Source organism: Vulpes vulpes, chromosome 1 (genome assembly GCF_048418805.1).
Source record: "Vulpes vulpes isolate BD-2025 chromosome 1, VulVul3, whole genome shotgun sequence".
Classification (NCBI taxonomy): Eukaryota; Metazoa; Chordata; class Mammalia; order Carnivora; family Canidae; genus Vulpes; species Vulpes vulpes.
In genome coordinates, this window is record NC_132780.1 from 7,693,449 (window position 1) to 7,708,705 (window position 15,257).

The 15,257-nt window shown below is 49.8% G+C and overlaps 1 protein-coding gene across 3 annotated transcripts in view; it reads left to right on the forward strand.

Moving 5' to 3' along the window:
• SIPA1L3 (signal induced proliferation associated 1 like 3) overlaps positions 1–15,257 on the forward strand; it is a 234,407-nt gene that overhangs the window by 5,381 nt on the left and 213,769 nt on the right. The window contains exon 1 of one of the 3 annotated variants that reach the window (XM_072751511.1): positions 9,716–9,852. The exons of the other annotated variants lie outside the window; for them this stretch is intronic. The gene's annotated coding sequence lies outside the window, so the exon portion shown is untranslated. Of the gene's footprint in view, positions 1–9,715; positions 9,853–15,257 lie in introns of those variants that run through there. 3 annotated transcript variants of the gene reach the window in all.

The following is a 15,257-nucleotide window of genomic DNA, read 5'->3' on the forward strand; positions in this document are numbered from 1 at the left end:
GGTTTCCCGCCTGAGGCATGGAGAGTGGATAAGGTGAGTGTCCCATCTGGGTGAGCTCCGAAAAGGAGGACTTGGGCTGGCAGGGGAGAGAGTGTTTCCAAGCACCAGGCCTACATTTTTGACTGTCAGTGTATCAAAATACTGTCTAGCAACTGCAGAGCTACTTGGTCCTGCAGGGGCCCCAGTACCCTGCTCTTGCCACCGTGACTCTGTCCACTTCGATTTGCTAAAGCCTGGGCCTTATGGGTTGCATGAATGAAGGGCAGGCCTGGCAAGGTGTGAAGACAGTAGCGGGCCCTTTTCAGACCAGGAGAAGTGTGGAGAGCCTCTTTTATCCAGCCATCTAGGAAACCTTTTTTGTCTACCTAGCCTGCATGCCAGGCACCATGCCAGACGCTGACAGTATGAAGTCGGATGAGAAGACACTGGCTTTCAAGGGTTTGCAGCAGTATTGCCCATTAGAAGTATAACATGAGCCACTGATGTGGATGGACCATACACAGAACTTGAAATTTTGTAAAGGCAACATTTAAAAGAAGAACACGAAGTGGAAGAAATAAGTTTTAATAATGTATTTCATGTGGTCTAAAACATTATCATTTCACATGTCATCAGTGGACAAATTATTGATATGTTTTAGTTTTTTCATGTTAAGTCTTCAAAATGCAATGCATGTCTTACGCCTTCAGCACATCTCTGTTTGCGCCAGGCATGTTTCACATGCTCGTAGCTGCACATCTTGGACAGTGTGAGCAGAGGGCACGAGACTCACCTGTAAATCAAGGGTGGCAGTTCACGGTGCTAGACCGAAGATGTGTTTTATCTTGGTGAATAAAGGCTGGTGCTGGATGAAAAGCATATTTAACCAGAGGTGGGTATAGCTAACCTCACAGCTGTCCTCCATCATAGGTGCCTTCTGGGCCTGGCACTGTGCTTAGTGCTTGACAGGTGTGACACACATTCTGAGGTGGCAGGGACCGTGCCTCTCCCTGTTGTATGCATGAGGAAGCTGAGGTCTGGCAACGTGAGGCCCCTCGCTCGAGGTTAGGAAGTGACGGAGGCAGAATTTGAACTCCGGTCTGGAGACCAGACTCTTAAATCTGTGTCGTATCTGCTATATTAGTGTTTGAGGAGAATGGGCTCTGAGTTTGGGGCAGTAAAAACTACAGGAAGGATTCATCCTATAAAATGGATTCACAGAGTTTGTCAGCATCGATCCTCGAGTCTTTGTTGCTGCTGGGGTAGACCTGAGTGACTGTCTCTCTTCACTTTAAGCTCTAGGTTTGGTGGAAACAGGAAAGAGGGGACTTTGGGGCCTGAGGAGGAGTGTGGCCTGGGACAGTGAGGGAGGCAAGAAAAGGACCCCAGTCTATTGAAAGCCCATTCTAATGCACTGCTTCTTTGGGGGTGCCTACGGGGGTGTTCAGTGGTTAAGCGTCCGCCTTTGACTCAGGGCATGATCTTGGGGTCGTGGGGTTGAGACCCATATTGGGCTCTTGGCTTTCTCTTGGAGAGAGCCTGCTTCTCTCTCCCCCCATCCCACCCATGTTCTCTCTCTCCTCTCTCTCTTAAATAAATAACATCTTAAATAAAATAAAATAAACTACTCTTTGGGAATGAAGCCTCTTTTCTCTTTCTGCCACTGACTCTTGTCCCTCGAGGCTGTGGCCCTCTGTGGGAGCCTGGTGGCATATCCCAGGGAGCCCAGCCACAGGGGCACTTACCCTGGCCTTTTTTGCCCTGATCCAAAGAGGTATTGCTGGATGGGGGAGAAGGGAGGGAGGGATGCCACAGTGCTTTCCTCTTTCATCTGTGAGAATCATTGTTCTAGACTTCTAATTACTGTCCCCAGGATTCAGGGATTCAGTATTCAGGGGCAGGATTAATCTGGGCCTCCTACCCAAACAAGGCAGGTACTGGAGCTTCTCAGTTTGCTCATGTCCCCAAGTAGTGGCCTGGTGCCAGTCCCTGTCCCCAGGTGGTGACTCAGGAGGGTTTTAACCTCTTCACCACTGTCTTCTCCTGCTGCTTGACAGTGCCTGGTTTGTAAAAGATGCTCAATAAAGTGTCTGTTGGCTGACCTAATGACAACTAGCCAGCCTTCACCGAGCTTTTACTGCGTATAAACATGCTGCTTTTCATGTAATTTTATGTAATTTCTCATTTAATCCTCACCATGACTCCATGGGGTGGGTACTATTATTCTTCCCCTTTCCCATGTAAGGAAACAGGTCCTGAGAGGTGCAGGTCTTAAAGCTGCCTAGAGTCCAAGCCAAGATTCAAACCCAAACCACTGGCTCCAGAGTCCAGGCTCTTAACACTCACTCTGCAGTCCCTTGTGGAAGGACAGATGGACGAATGGGGTGGGAAGGCAGGACCAGACTGACCAGTTCCAGCCTCTCTGTTCCACGTGCGGACTCTGTCTTCCTGTTCTGGGATAGCCCTGTGTCAGGTCTCAGGCTCCTATGGGACTGGAGGCTTGATCACCACTCTGGGCATGAAATTTTTCTAGGATTCTGGAGCGTGCACTCCCTCTTTCTTTAACAAAAACTAACTGGTTATTTGATATTATTAAAGAGTTCTTATTTTTTAGGTGCCATAACAATACTGTGGTTCTGCTTAAGACAAAAGTCCTTATCTTTGAGACCTATGTTCTGAAATACTTGTGAACTGTAAAGGTGTCCAGGATTTGCTTCAAAATAATATGGACGGGCTGGGAGTGAAGGGACAGTGTGTATGGGTGAATAAAGATGAGGTAAGATTGGCCCTGAGCTGGCAACTGTTGAAGCTGGCGGATAGGGGATTATTATAGTCTTTTTTTTTTTTAACCTTTCTGAGTTTGAAATGTCTCACCATGAAAAGTTAGAAACAAGCACAACAAATTTCCCTCGGAATTTGTGTATTTTGAGCTCAAGTGTAGGTATGGGGGAGCTTCCTGGTTCTGCCCAGTTTACTTGTGTAACAAAAACAGGGTTTTTGTTTTGTTTTGTTTTCTTGTTGTCATTTACGTTCTGGGAGTCAATACTTGGCTGGGGGCCTTGGAAACCCCTTTGGAAAAGCAGTGCCCGGGAGCAGTGAGGACATTGGGAAAGGTTCCAGCAGCCCCATGCTCCCCCCTGCTCTGGGCACTGGTGGTGGTGTCACTGGCCCTCGGAGCCGCTCTCAGAGGTCCCACTTCCCGAGATCCGCTTCCCTTGGGCACCTGACTGCGGTGCGCCGCCCACATTTTTTCCAAAGACGGAGGACGGGTTTCAACAGGAGGCCTCCGCTCCTCCCCCGGCCTCCCCTCAGGACAGCAGAGCACAGATCCTTCCTTTGATGGGTCTGCTAAGGCCCCACACAGAACCAGAAGCCAGCATTTGGTTTGCCTCTAGCACTGCAGCAGGAGGCAGGGAAGGTGCCCCCTTTCAGGTCTGCCTTTGTTTTTTTTTTTTTTTTAAAGATTTTATTTATTGGGGCAACCCCAGTGGCTCAGCGTTTTAGTGCCACCTTCAGCCCAGGTCGTGATCCTGGAGACCCTGGATCGAATCCCACATCGGGCTCCCGGTGCATGGAGCCTGCTTCTCCCTCTGCCTGTGTCTCTGCCTCTCTCTCTCTCTCTCTCTCTCTCTCTGTGTGTGTGTGTGTGTGTGTGTGTGTGTGTCTCACGAATAAATAAATAAAATCTTTTTTTTAAGATTTTATTTATTTATTCGTGAGAGACCCAGGAAGAGAGAGAGAGAGAGAGAGAGAGAGAGGCAGAGAAAGAAGCAGGCTCCCTGCGGGGAGCCCAATGCAGGACTCGATCCCAGGACCCTGGGATCATGCCCTGAGCCAAAGGCAAATGTTCAACCACCAAGCCATCCATGTGTCCCTCAGTTCTGACTTTTGACAACAGGAGGGGCAAGATGCAGCCTGTGACAGACAGACAGAGGGGTGGTGCCTCGGACCTGATGCTGTTCCTGGTCAAGCCAGCAGTTAAAACTCCTTTACCACATATATGCACCCCTACACACGTGTGGAGGCTCCCATTGCATTTGTTCTTTTGGGAACTATCTCTCAACAGTGAATGGGGGACAGAAATCCCTATGTGGAAACGGCAGGAAAAGAGGACCCCCCCTCATTTGGGGTCTCTGCTTATCGTCTGCCAGCCAGGGAGGTAGAGATGGCTGGCAGGAGCAGGAGCTCTGGTCTGATCCTGCTAGATAGAGGCCGGTGTTTTTTCCCTGTCATGATAAGTTCCTCTTTCCAATGCCCTGTGTCTACACCACACTCTCCGTTTGTGGGCAGGAACGCAGAATTCCCTCAGCCCCTCTGGCTTCCTCAGACTTCAGCCCCCCTCACCCTCTTCAGTTCTTTTTTCAGAGGCCCTGAGGTGAGTCCAGGGTGGAGAAAATGTTAGGAACACTGTCCCGAGCTTAGCTTGATTCCCCCATGTTTCTGGCATACACCTGCACTGTGGGGTCTGAGGGTAGCGCACCCTAAATAGTGGCTCTGCATCTGCTTTACTCAGCTTAGGCATTCAGTGGGTATTCACGGAGCCGAGCACTCTTCCAGGCACCAGAGAGACAGCAGGGAACAAGACAGAGAAGCTTCTCCCCTCCTGGGGCTCTCTTTTGGGCAGGGATCCAGACAGTAAACAAGTAAGGAAGATGTGTGCTGTGTCACATGGTAAAAAGCACTAAGGCGAGGAAACCAAACAGGGAAAGGGGATCTGAAGTATTGGGGGGAAGAGGGGGCTGAAGTTTCAGACAGGGTGGTCTGAAGAAGGGGAGGCAGTGTGAGCAGTGAGGGTGTCTAGGCAGAGGCAGCAGCCAGTGCAAAGGCCTGGGGGACAGGGGCCTTGTGAGGATTGAGGACCTCACAAGGAGGCCCTTGTGGCTGGAGCAGAGGATGAGGGCACAGAAGTGACAGCCCTACTGACCTCTTAGGATCAAACTTTTCTTTGAGATGGGAAGTTTTGCAGAGTTGATTGGTTTATTAAGTTTCATTAAATTGTGAAAACATGCATGGAACCAAAGGACCAAAAATAAGGCACTCACCTCCCTTGCGCAGAGGCCACCATCATTCCAGCTTGCTGGCGAGCAACTTCTTGATGCTGCACTGAGTGAATTTCCTGGCTTGTATTAAGTTGAGCCATATGAAATTACCTTTTTGCAGGTCAACAGTTTTTGAATATTAGCAGTTTTCTGAGGTTCAGCCAATAGCTTCCTCCGCAGAGCCCAACAGACTGGACCAATGCTTTCTTTTTTTATTTTATTTTTTATTTTTTTTATTTATGATAGTCACACAGAGAGAGAGAGAGGCAGAGACACAGGCAGAGGGAGAAGCAGGCTGCATGTACTGGGAGCCCGACGTGGGATTCGATCCCGGGTCTCCAGGATCGCGCCCTGGGCCAAAGGCAGGCACCAAACCGCTGCGCCACCCAGGGATCCCCTGGACCAATGCTTTCTTGCTGCGGGGGTTAAGGGGTCAGAGGTTAGGACCTCCTCGCCCTTTCTGCATCCCACATTGCTCTTTCAGTGACTGCAGTTGAGTACAGAACCCCTGCCCCACCCATAGCCCCATACCCAGTCTTGCTGGTAAGCCAAGCAAGAGGCAGCCTCTTCCTGCAGGGACCTTACCTGGGGGTGGCGTTAGTCATTCTTCGGCTTTCTGCATCTTGGTGCTACTAGTTTTGAAATCACAGCTAGCTCCCAGAGGGAAGGGCACTCCTGGACTCTTGCCGGAGGCTTGGCATGACTCACATGGTGGGGGTGCTCTCTGGGGCCCAGCAGAACTTCTGGGCCTTCTGGATCAGTAACTGGGCAGAGGAGCTGGCAGGGTGCCCAGCGTGGAGTGTCCGCGGGGTATCTCCTGGGATCCCAGAGGCTCAGGCTATGGGAGGAGGTCCGAGGAGAGACGGACAAAGGCCATCAACCCCTTGTGTGTGTCACACCCCTGCACTGACCAGACAGTCTCATGTTTCTAGAAGCCCAAGGCACTAGGCTGAATTCTGGGTGTAAAATAGAGGTAAAGGAGTTCTGGATCCAGTTTTGGAGGAGCTTGGTCAGGAAGTTGTGTCAGTTGTATGTCTTTGGTTGCAAACAATAGTAGTAGCAACAGCAGCAAATAGATCATTTATATAACATCTACCCTATGCTAGGCACTGTGCTAGGCGCTTCCCACAAAGTGACTCATCCAAGCCTCCCAACAACCCTGTAAGGTAAGTACTCTTATTATTTCCCTTTTTGCAGGTGAGGCAATTAAATGACTTGCCCAAAGTCACACAAGCTGGCAAATGTAGTGGCCAGATTTGGACTCAGGGAGTATGACTCCAGAGGCCTCACTCCGAACTTTTTTTTAAAGATTTTATGTACTTGAGAGAGAGAGAGAGAGATCACAAACAGAGGGGAAGGGCAGAGGGAGAAGCAGAGTCCTTCTGAGCGGGGAGCCCGATGTGGGACTCGATCCCAGGACCCCCCGGGATTGACCTGAGCCGAAGGCAGCTGCTTAACCAACTGAGCCACCCAGACACCCTCTCTCAAGCTCTTAATCACTGTGTGTTTCTGCAGTGGTTCTCAAACCTGAGCAGACCTCAGAATCCCCTGAATACTTGTTAAAACACAGATTGCCAGACCCCACCCCGAGTTTCTAATTCAGTAGGTCTGGCTTGAGAATCTTCATTTTTAACAAGTTACCCAGGTGCTACTAGTGCTCCTGGACCCGAGAGCACATTTTGAGAATTACTGATCTGGAATAGGAAACCCAGATAATATTGGCCTGAAGTCAGATTTATGATCTCACATGACAAAGAAGCCCATAGATTGGCAGTACCAGGACTGACTGATTAAGCACTTCCGCAATGCCTGTAAGCAAGCCCTTGGTGTTGTGCCACTCCGCCATCCTTGGTTTGTCTCCTGTGTCCTCGGACTCTCCTCATGGCCACAAGACGATTGCCACAACTCCAGTGGTCACACCCTGATAAGGTTATATCTTGCAGCAGAAAGACAGCATCTTGCAGCAGAAAGACAGCATCTATCTATTACTCATCATTTATCTCTAACAAGTGAGGAAACCTCGCCTAGACACCCCGCCTCTCACATTTCCCTCAGATTTCATTGGCCAGCGTTGTGGCATTGTGACCATGTCTAGGTAAATCATAGGTAAGAGCTGATTAGGATTTACTCTCAGGGCAGAGGCTGGAACCAGGCACATGACTGGTGGGAGGAGAGTGGCTAGAGGAATAACACTGGAGTCCTATTTAGGAAAGGACTTGGAGAGGGGCTTGGAATTGGTAGGCAAATGAGTGGATCTGCTGCAGAAGTCAGTAAAACAAAGTGGAAGCCTGATACCCATTCCATACATTTTCATGTCATTGTATTTACTTTGTTTTATAATTACCTGACTCAGGACATTGCTTTTGTTCTCTACTCATGTCCACCTTCGAGAAGGTATACTCAGTCCCTGTACCATAGGAGATGTTGGTCTTGTTGAGAAATCCAATATTTTGTCTGAGGATCCAGGCAAATCCAAACTAAGTGATGAGGCAGCAGCCTCAGGGGCACTGTGCAGGTTTGAGAGCATTTGCTTTGCCCAGAAGCACTTGGCTCTCCCTTCTCTCTCTGCTCTTGACCAATTGTTCAAGGTGGTCCTTGCAGAGGCTCAGTTTCCCCTCTGAGGACTGGTTCTTAGGTGGTTGGGTGGATGAAAGGAGAGGATACAGGTCAAGTCTTTACCTGTAGTCGCTGGTACGTGGTAAGTGCTCACAAGTATGACCTCTGCTATTAACAAATAGGACTTTATTTCTTTAAAGATTTTATTTATCTGAGGAGGGAGAGAGAGAGAATATGCATGAGTTGCAGGGGTGGGGAGCATGGGGAGGAGAGGCAGACACCCCACTGAGTAGAGAGCCTGACAATAACACAGGGTTCTATCCCAGGACCCCGAGATCCCCACCTGAGCCAAAGGCAGATGCTTAACTGAGCCTCCCGGGTGCCCCAACAAATGGGACTTAAGTAAGTTACCATTTAATAAGCCTGCCCTCCCCTTCCAACAGTCTTTGAAAGTGACCATTCATTTTGTAGACTGAAGTTTCCTGTGGATGCCTGTTGCTCCTGCTTATGGACACAGTGTAAAGTTACTGCCCTGCAAGACTACAGAGGGACTAGGAATAAGTGTGGGCTCTGGAGCTCAAGTGGGGCTAGTAGTGATCCTAGCTTCTAGGTTTGTTGAGTGGATTGAGCGCACTCAAGTATGCAAAGCACTGAGAACACTGCAGTGTCTGGCCTACAGTGAGCACCTAAGACACACTGTACAGTTGACCCTTGAACAACTTGGGGGCCAGGGGCACCGACCCCCGTGCAGTAAAATCTGTATGTAACTTTTGACTCCCCCCCCCCCCCCCAAACTTGACTACTAATAGCCTACTGTTGACCCGAAGCCTTATGGATCACGTACTCACATTTTGTATATGTATTGTATACTGTATTTTTAGAATAAGGTAAGCTGGAGAAAATGTTATTGAGAAAATCATGAAATACATTTACAGTACTGTACACAAGAACTATATGAGTGGTCCTGTGCAGTTCAAGCCCAACGGTATTTTTTTTTTTTTTTTTTTTACGGAAAAGAAGGGCAGTAAGGATCTTAATTTTTTCCCCCTTTAGTTTAGCTGCCCATGATTTAAACACCATGACCACAATTAACCCTTATTTTCAAGGTAGAGGCTGAATCTGATTGAATCTGAGGGCAGCATGTCCGAACTCTAAGCTGATAGTTGTTGAGCATTTTTTTTGTGAGTTAGGCTAAGCCCTCACCCTACAGACTCCCCAACTCTCACACTCACCCCATTTTACAGATGCAGCAACTAGGGCCCAGTGTGTGTATATGTGTGTGTGTGTGGGGGGGGGGGTCTCTCTTCTTGAAACTAGACCTGGTGCAGCAGCGGTTAGAACTGGAAACCCAGCACCGCTCTCCTGGGGTTACCCCGCCACCCCACCGCTTTCTGGCTGTGGCACGTGCCCTCCAGCCCGCGACGGCTCTGTTCCTGAACTTTCTCACCGGCGAAATAGGAATGATCATAGGGGACGCCAGGAGGGTGGCGGCGAGGGCCGGCGGGGGGACTGCGGCGAGCGGCTTAGCGGGGCGCCGGGTGCAGGGGCAGCGCTCAGGCTCCAGCTGCGTCGGGCAGAGCCGCGGGGCTGTGCTCCCAGGGCCGGCGGCGGAGGGGCCCGCGCGGTGCTTAATCATTAGCTGCGCAGCCTCCGCGGGGGAGCGCGGCGGGGCCGGGCCGGGAGGGAGCCCACCTCGGACGGGAGCCTGCGGGCGCCTCGGGTCCAGCCCCGCGCGGCGGGCGGACAGGTGGCGGCTCCCGGCCGGCGCGCACGGGCGAGCCGTCTTTGTTACCCTCGAGCTTTCCCCGAGCCCATTCAGGCTCCTCAGACCACGTGTCTGGTGAGTAAGGCCCCCCCCCCCTTTTTTTTTCCTTCTTCTTCTCCTGCCTCCCCGCCGCGGGACTGTGGGCGAGACGGGCGCCCTGCGGAGCCGCCTGCTGGCGGGAGCGGGCCCCGCGCGGGGAACGCGGGGACCCCCGGCGGCGGCGGCCGCGCAGGAAGCGGCGGTGGGAGCTGGCGCGGCGGGTTCCCGTTTCCGCATTCCGGACGCCCGCAGCGGCCCGCAGGCCCCGCCCCCGCCCCGGCCGCCCGCCGCGCTCGGGCAGGTGGCCTTGCCCTTGCGGGAGGAGAGCCGGCCCCGCGGCGCCCCGGCCACCTGCCCCGGCACCTGCCCGGCACCTGCCCGGCACCTGCCGGCCCTGAGCTCGGGGCTCCCTCCCGCCGGCCCCGGGTGAGTGACGCTCGCTAAGTTTGCCGGTAACTTGTGGAGCAGAGAAAGGTAATAACGTGTTTCTTGGTTTCGGGAATTGACTGGTGGCTTTTTTGTTTTCTGTCCCCCGTGTCTCCCGTCCCCCCCCGCCCCCCGCATGAAATGTTTACCTGTCTGCTCCTCACGGTGAAGAAAGGTGGGCGGAGTGTTGAGGGAGTGAGAAGCAAGTGGAGGCTGTTGGTCTCCCCACCGCCCCCCAGCCCCGAGGAGTCCGGCGGGGCCTGCCGAGCTGAGCTGCGGGGTGCGGGGTGCGGGGTGCGGACCTCTGCGCCCGCCGGCGGGCATCCCAGGAGCTGTGCCACCTCGGGCTGGTTCCCTTTCCTCTCTGGGCCTCCGGGTCCTCATCTGATGAAACGGCAAATAAGAGCAGTACCCACTCATCTTTCCAGTGAATCTTATAAAGTGCCCACAGCCTGGGCCCCCAGCGGTGTTGAGCGTCAGCTGTCCTTGGATCCCCACCCCAACCTGCAGTCCCCCAAATTCCCTGGCCTTACCTCTGACTTCTCAACTGCTGCTGGCTGTACTCCAGCAACTCGGGCCTCCTCCTGTTCCTCCTCCTGTTCCTCCCTCAGGGCCTTTGCCCTGGCTGTTCCCTCTGTCCGGAACACTTCCCCCAGTATCCCCAAAACTCCCTCCCCCTTCGGGTCTCTGCTCAGATGTCCCCCTTTCGGCGGGGCCTCTGTCCTTACTAAATAGCACCTTCTCCACAACTCTTAGTCCTTTATTGTGCTTAATTTTTCTTCCACTTGACATACTGTTGATTATCTACCCCCATCCCCACCCCCACCCCAGCTGTAAGCTCCATAAAAGCACAGGGACTTCTGTCTCTATCCTTGTAGGCCAGTTCCTGGCATGGGGTAGATGTGGGATAAATTATTTTATGATTGAATTTATGATATCAGGAGTAGTATTGTCCAAGGATGGACAGCTGTCCCCATTCGGGGTTTGAGTCAGAACATCGCCAACCCTGCAGCTGTGGGGGAGGTGGCATACCCACACCTTCCCTTTCATCCTCCTTGGGTCTCCCTCTCTAGCTTCCTGTCCCTCAGCCCCTTCAGGCTGTACAGCCTTGGCCCTGCCAGTGGCTCATCCCCGAAGCTTAGGTTCTTGTGGCAGGGAACCGATGGCCTTGGCCTTGGCCTTGGTGAGTGTGCAGGATGTGTGCGTGTTAATCCAGGTGGGGCAGGCTTCATCGAAGACACACACCCCAATGTATATGGAAAGCCCACTTTATCGCCAGGTCCTGCTCTGTGTTCCTGCAGTAAGGTCAGGGAATGCCTTGGAAATAAGAATTAACCGCCGGGTACAGTTTATTGGTCTTCCCTGTGTTAACGGGCAATAATTCTCGTTCTGGGGCTGAACAGATTTTAATTAAACGGTGAACTCAAAGAGTCTTTGTGGTAGCTGACACCTCTTCATCGGTCCTCTGGCTCCTGGTGTCAGCAATTGGTTCTGTAAAAATATGCTGGGCAGGGCTTCCCCAAGCTCGGTGGAGCCAGGTCAGCAGCCCTCTCGGATTTCTCCCAACAGCATGAAACACGGAGGGATTGAGGTGCTGATGGACTTCCTGCTGCATCACACATCATTACACCTCTGGGCCTGCCGCTATATTAAGAATGTGCAAAGTGTCAGAGGAGCTGCTCCCACAGCATTTAATTCTGCCCTTCAAGCTCCAAGTACGGTGGTTTTGGAGTTGGGTTGAGGCCCCTCCTGAGAGGCCATTGCTCAGGTCCCAGTGCTGCCCACACTCTGGGCACAGTGCGTACCTTCTCTGGGCCTCTGCTTCCTTATCTGGAAAAGGGGAATAATTAACAGTTCCTGCCTGAAATGAGAAGTTGAAGTGAGATCAGGTGACCCAGTTAGCACTGTGCCTAATGCATAGAGAGCACTCACTAAATGGGGGTGATCATTTATGAATTAATTCCACGCCTCTTTTAAATTTTTTTCTGTCCCTATACTGTGGACTCCTCTCTGTGCCACCTCCATGTCACCATCCTCCCACAATCCTTCACTCATAGTAACAATCAAGTACTATACAGACCTTTCTATACTTTCCCCCATGGTTATGTAATCCTGTAGAGAGAAATGTTACACTGTAAGGGACAATATTACCCTCATCTTCCTGCATTTTACATTTCTAACATGGCAATACCATGTAGAAATGCTTCAAGTTCTTAAGCAGCACTTGCACTTGCTCTTTATAATAGCTGCGTAAAACACAGTGGTGTGGGTGTACCATAATTTTGGCCAGGCCATTGCTGATGCGCATTCCCTTTGTTTCTGTGCTTTTTCCCCCCCAAATTACTATTTTTATTGATAGCCTTCTTTAATTAGATTGCAGGTATCCAACCTGCTTCACTACCTTGTTAACTTAAGCTCTAAGCCTTTGCGAATGAATATGAAGTAGCATTAGCATAATGACACCTCTGGCCCAGATAGGAGATGCATTTTCTGAGGGTTCTCACTGGGTTGGCACAATGTTGAACTGTCTACCTTAAATGCCTTTTGATTATAAAAGTGATTAATAGATTCATCACCCTCAATATAGATCAGTTGTGCTTCGTGAGTACCCTTTACAAAATAAGAGGGAAGGTTCATGTTTTTTCATTTTAAGGATCTTTGTTGTCAGCATGTGGGGCTCTTGGATCCACTGGCCCGTTTCTTTTTCAGGTGGTACTTTAATTACAGAATATATCTGGCTCCGTGAAACTTACAGTGGTATACCTAGATTGAGGTTCTACTTCTCTATTGCTACATAACAAGCCACCCTAAACATAATGCCTTAAAATGACAAACTCTAGTTTACTGAAGTTCATGTGAATGGCTCTCCTGCCAGTCTTTTTTTTTTTTTTTTTTTTTTTTAGGATTTTGTTTATTTATGAGAAACAGAGAGAGAGAGAGAGAGGCAGAGACATAGGCAAAAGGAGAAGCAGGCTCTGTGCAGGGAGCCCAATGTGGGACTTGATCCTGGGACTCCAGGATCACTCCCTGAGCCAAAGGCAGAAGATCAAATGTTAAGCCATCCAGGCATCCCACCTTCCCTGATACCTTTAGCTGACTTCTACTTGTGGTACTTTGGCTAGAGAACTCCATGGTCTGACCCCCTGTCCAGGGAAGTCTTGGAAATGCAGTTTTTATTTTTTAATTTAAAAAAAAAATTTTAAAGAATTTATTTATTCATGAGAGACACACAGAGAGAGGCAGAGACATAGGCAGAGGGAGAAGCAGGCTCCCCCACAGGGAGCCTGATGTAGGACTCGATCCCAGGACCCTAGGATCACCACCTGAACCAAGGGCAGGCACTGAACCAGTGAGCCACCCAGGTGCCCAGAAATACAGTTTTTAAAGCCGAGCTTCACTCACCACCCTGAGTGAAGGATCAGTACTGAAGAAGGGAGAATGGACACGCAAGTAGGCATCTAGATGCAGTCTGTTCAGCCAGCCTAAGAAGCAGTGAGGCAGTTTGTACTCATTTACCATCTGCTTAGTAAGTACTTGGGATAGGCAACAGACCTGGCCGCCTACAGAGGCTTCAAGTGTTGGGGAAGGAAGCACATCTGGGGGTTAAAACTGATCATTTACAGACCTTGACTAGATCATTGCTCAGCTCACACTTCCCATGTAGATGTTTAAAGTTAGACTAAAATGATAATAGTAATAAGGGCTTACCTTGTGTAGAGGACTATGAACCAACCCACTGGATCTCCACAATGGCCTCCTGAAGCAGGCACCATTACCACTCTCTTGGCCTCCCTCCCTCCTGCTCTTAGGGAGTAGTGCGGTCGACGTGCGTCTGGTGGTCTGGCTCTGGAGTCCATGAACCACGGCACTATACTTTTTGAGTTTATTACAGGAGACATTTCTTGTGGAAATGAATATGTAAGTGACAGCAGCACAAAACATGAAGCAGAAACCACCTACTACTTCATCCCCTCCACTCCTGCTTCCTGCCTCATTGGCCCCATCTGTCAGTAACTTGGTGTACATCCTTATGCACCTCTTTCTAAATGTATTCCATTTTTTAAAGATGGCCTTTGGGCACACAGCATCAGATTAATCAGAATCCCTCCTTGGTGCACTGGTATTCTGGGTTCCTGCAAAAGTGCCTCTCTATTGTAACGAACAGCCATTGGCCTGTTGCCTACCCAGGAATTAGAACATCAGCAACAACACATGAACCTGTGTTGTGGTCCCGTTCCATCCTCTGTCTTCTCTCCCAGGGGTCACCACCATCTTGAACTTTTTATCATCCTTTATTTAAAAAGATTTATTTTTGAACTTTATACACATGGTATTGTACTGTATATAGTCTTGTGGGACTTGCACTTTTCACATGATACTGTGATTCTAAGATGGATCTGGACTGTTTTTTTTTAAAGATTTTATTTATTTATTCATGAGAGACACACAGAAAGAGGCAGAGACACAGGCAGAAGGAGAAGCAGGCTCCATGCAGGGAGCCCAATGTGGGACTCGATTCCGGGTCTCCAGGATAACGCCCTGGGCTAAAGGTGGTGCTAAACCACCGAGCCACCCAGGCTGCCCCCAGACTGGTTTTTGCTGCTGTGTTGGTTGAATATACCACATTTTTGTGTCAGTTATTTGCTTGCCAATGAACAGTTCATAAGTTTCTAGATTCTTTGCTATTCGTGGGCTGCTGTGAATGTTGTTCCCCACATTTCCTCATATGCATCGATGAGAATTTCTTTTGGGTTTGTACTAGGCATGAGATTGATGGGTTGGGGGATGTGAGCATCTTTGACTTCCATCAGATATTGTCAGACTGTTCTCTGAACATTATTGCCAAGGCTTGGTTTGGTAAAGCTTTTTTATTTTTTACCACACATGAGATGGGATCTCATTGTGATTTCAGTTGTGCCTCTCTGAAGACTAATAAGCCTGAATATCTTTTTCTTCTGGATGAAGCTTGCTCATCACTTTTGCTGCTTTTTCATACCAATTTGTAGGTGTTCTTTATGTACACTTGATCCTTAAACAGTGTGAGGGTTGGGGCGCATATCTACCTGTGTAGTTGAAAATCCATGTATAACTTTTCACTCCCCAGAAACTTAACTAATTAATTGCATACCGTTGACTTGGAAGCCTTGCCAATAACATAAACAGTCAATCGACACGTGTTTTGTGTGTCCTGTGTATTATATAGTGTATTCTTAAAGTAAGCTGGAAAAAAGAAAATGTTACTGAAAGAAATCATGAGAAGAGAAAGTGCATTTATAGTTAGAACTATATAGACGGACTTGCATAGTTCAAACCTGTGTCATTTTGGGGTCACCTGTACTCTGGTTACTAATCCTGGGGCAGCAGCCTACTTAACCTAATTGAAAATCTTGTGATTCTCATGTCATCATTTCCTTGGTTGTTTCCTTTACCGTGTTCACCCTCTCACCAACTCC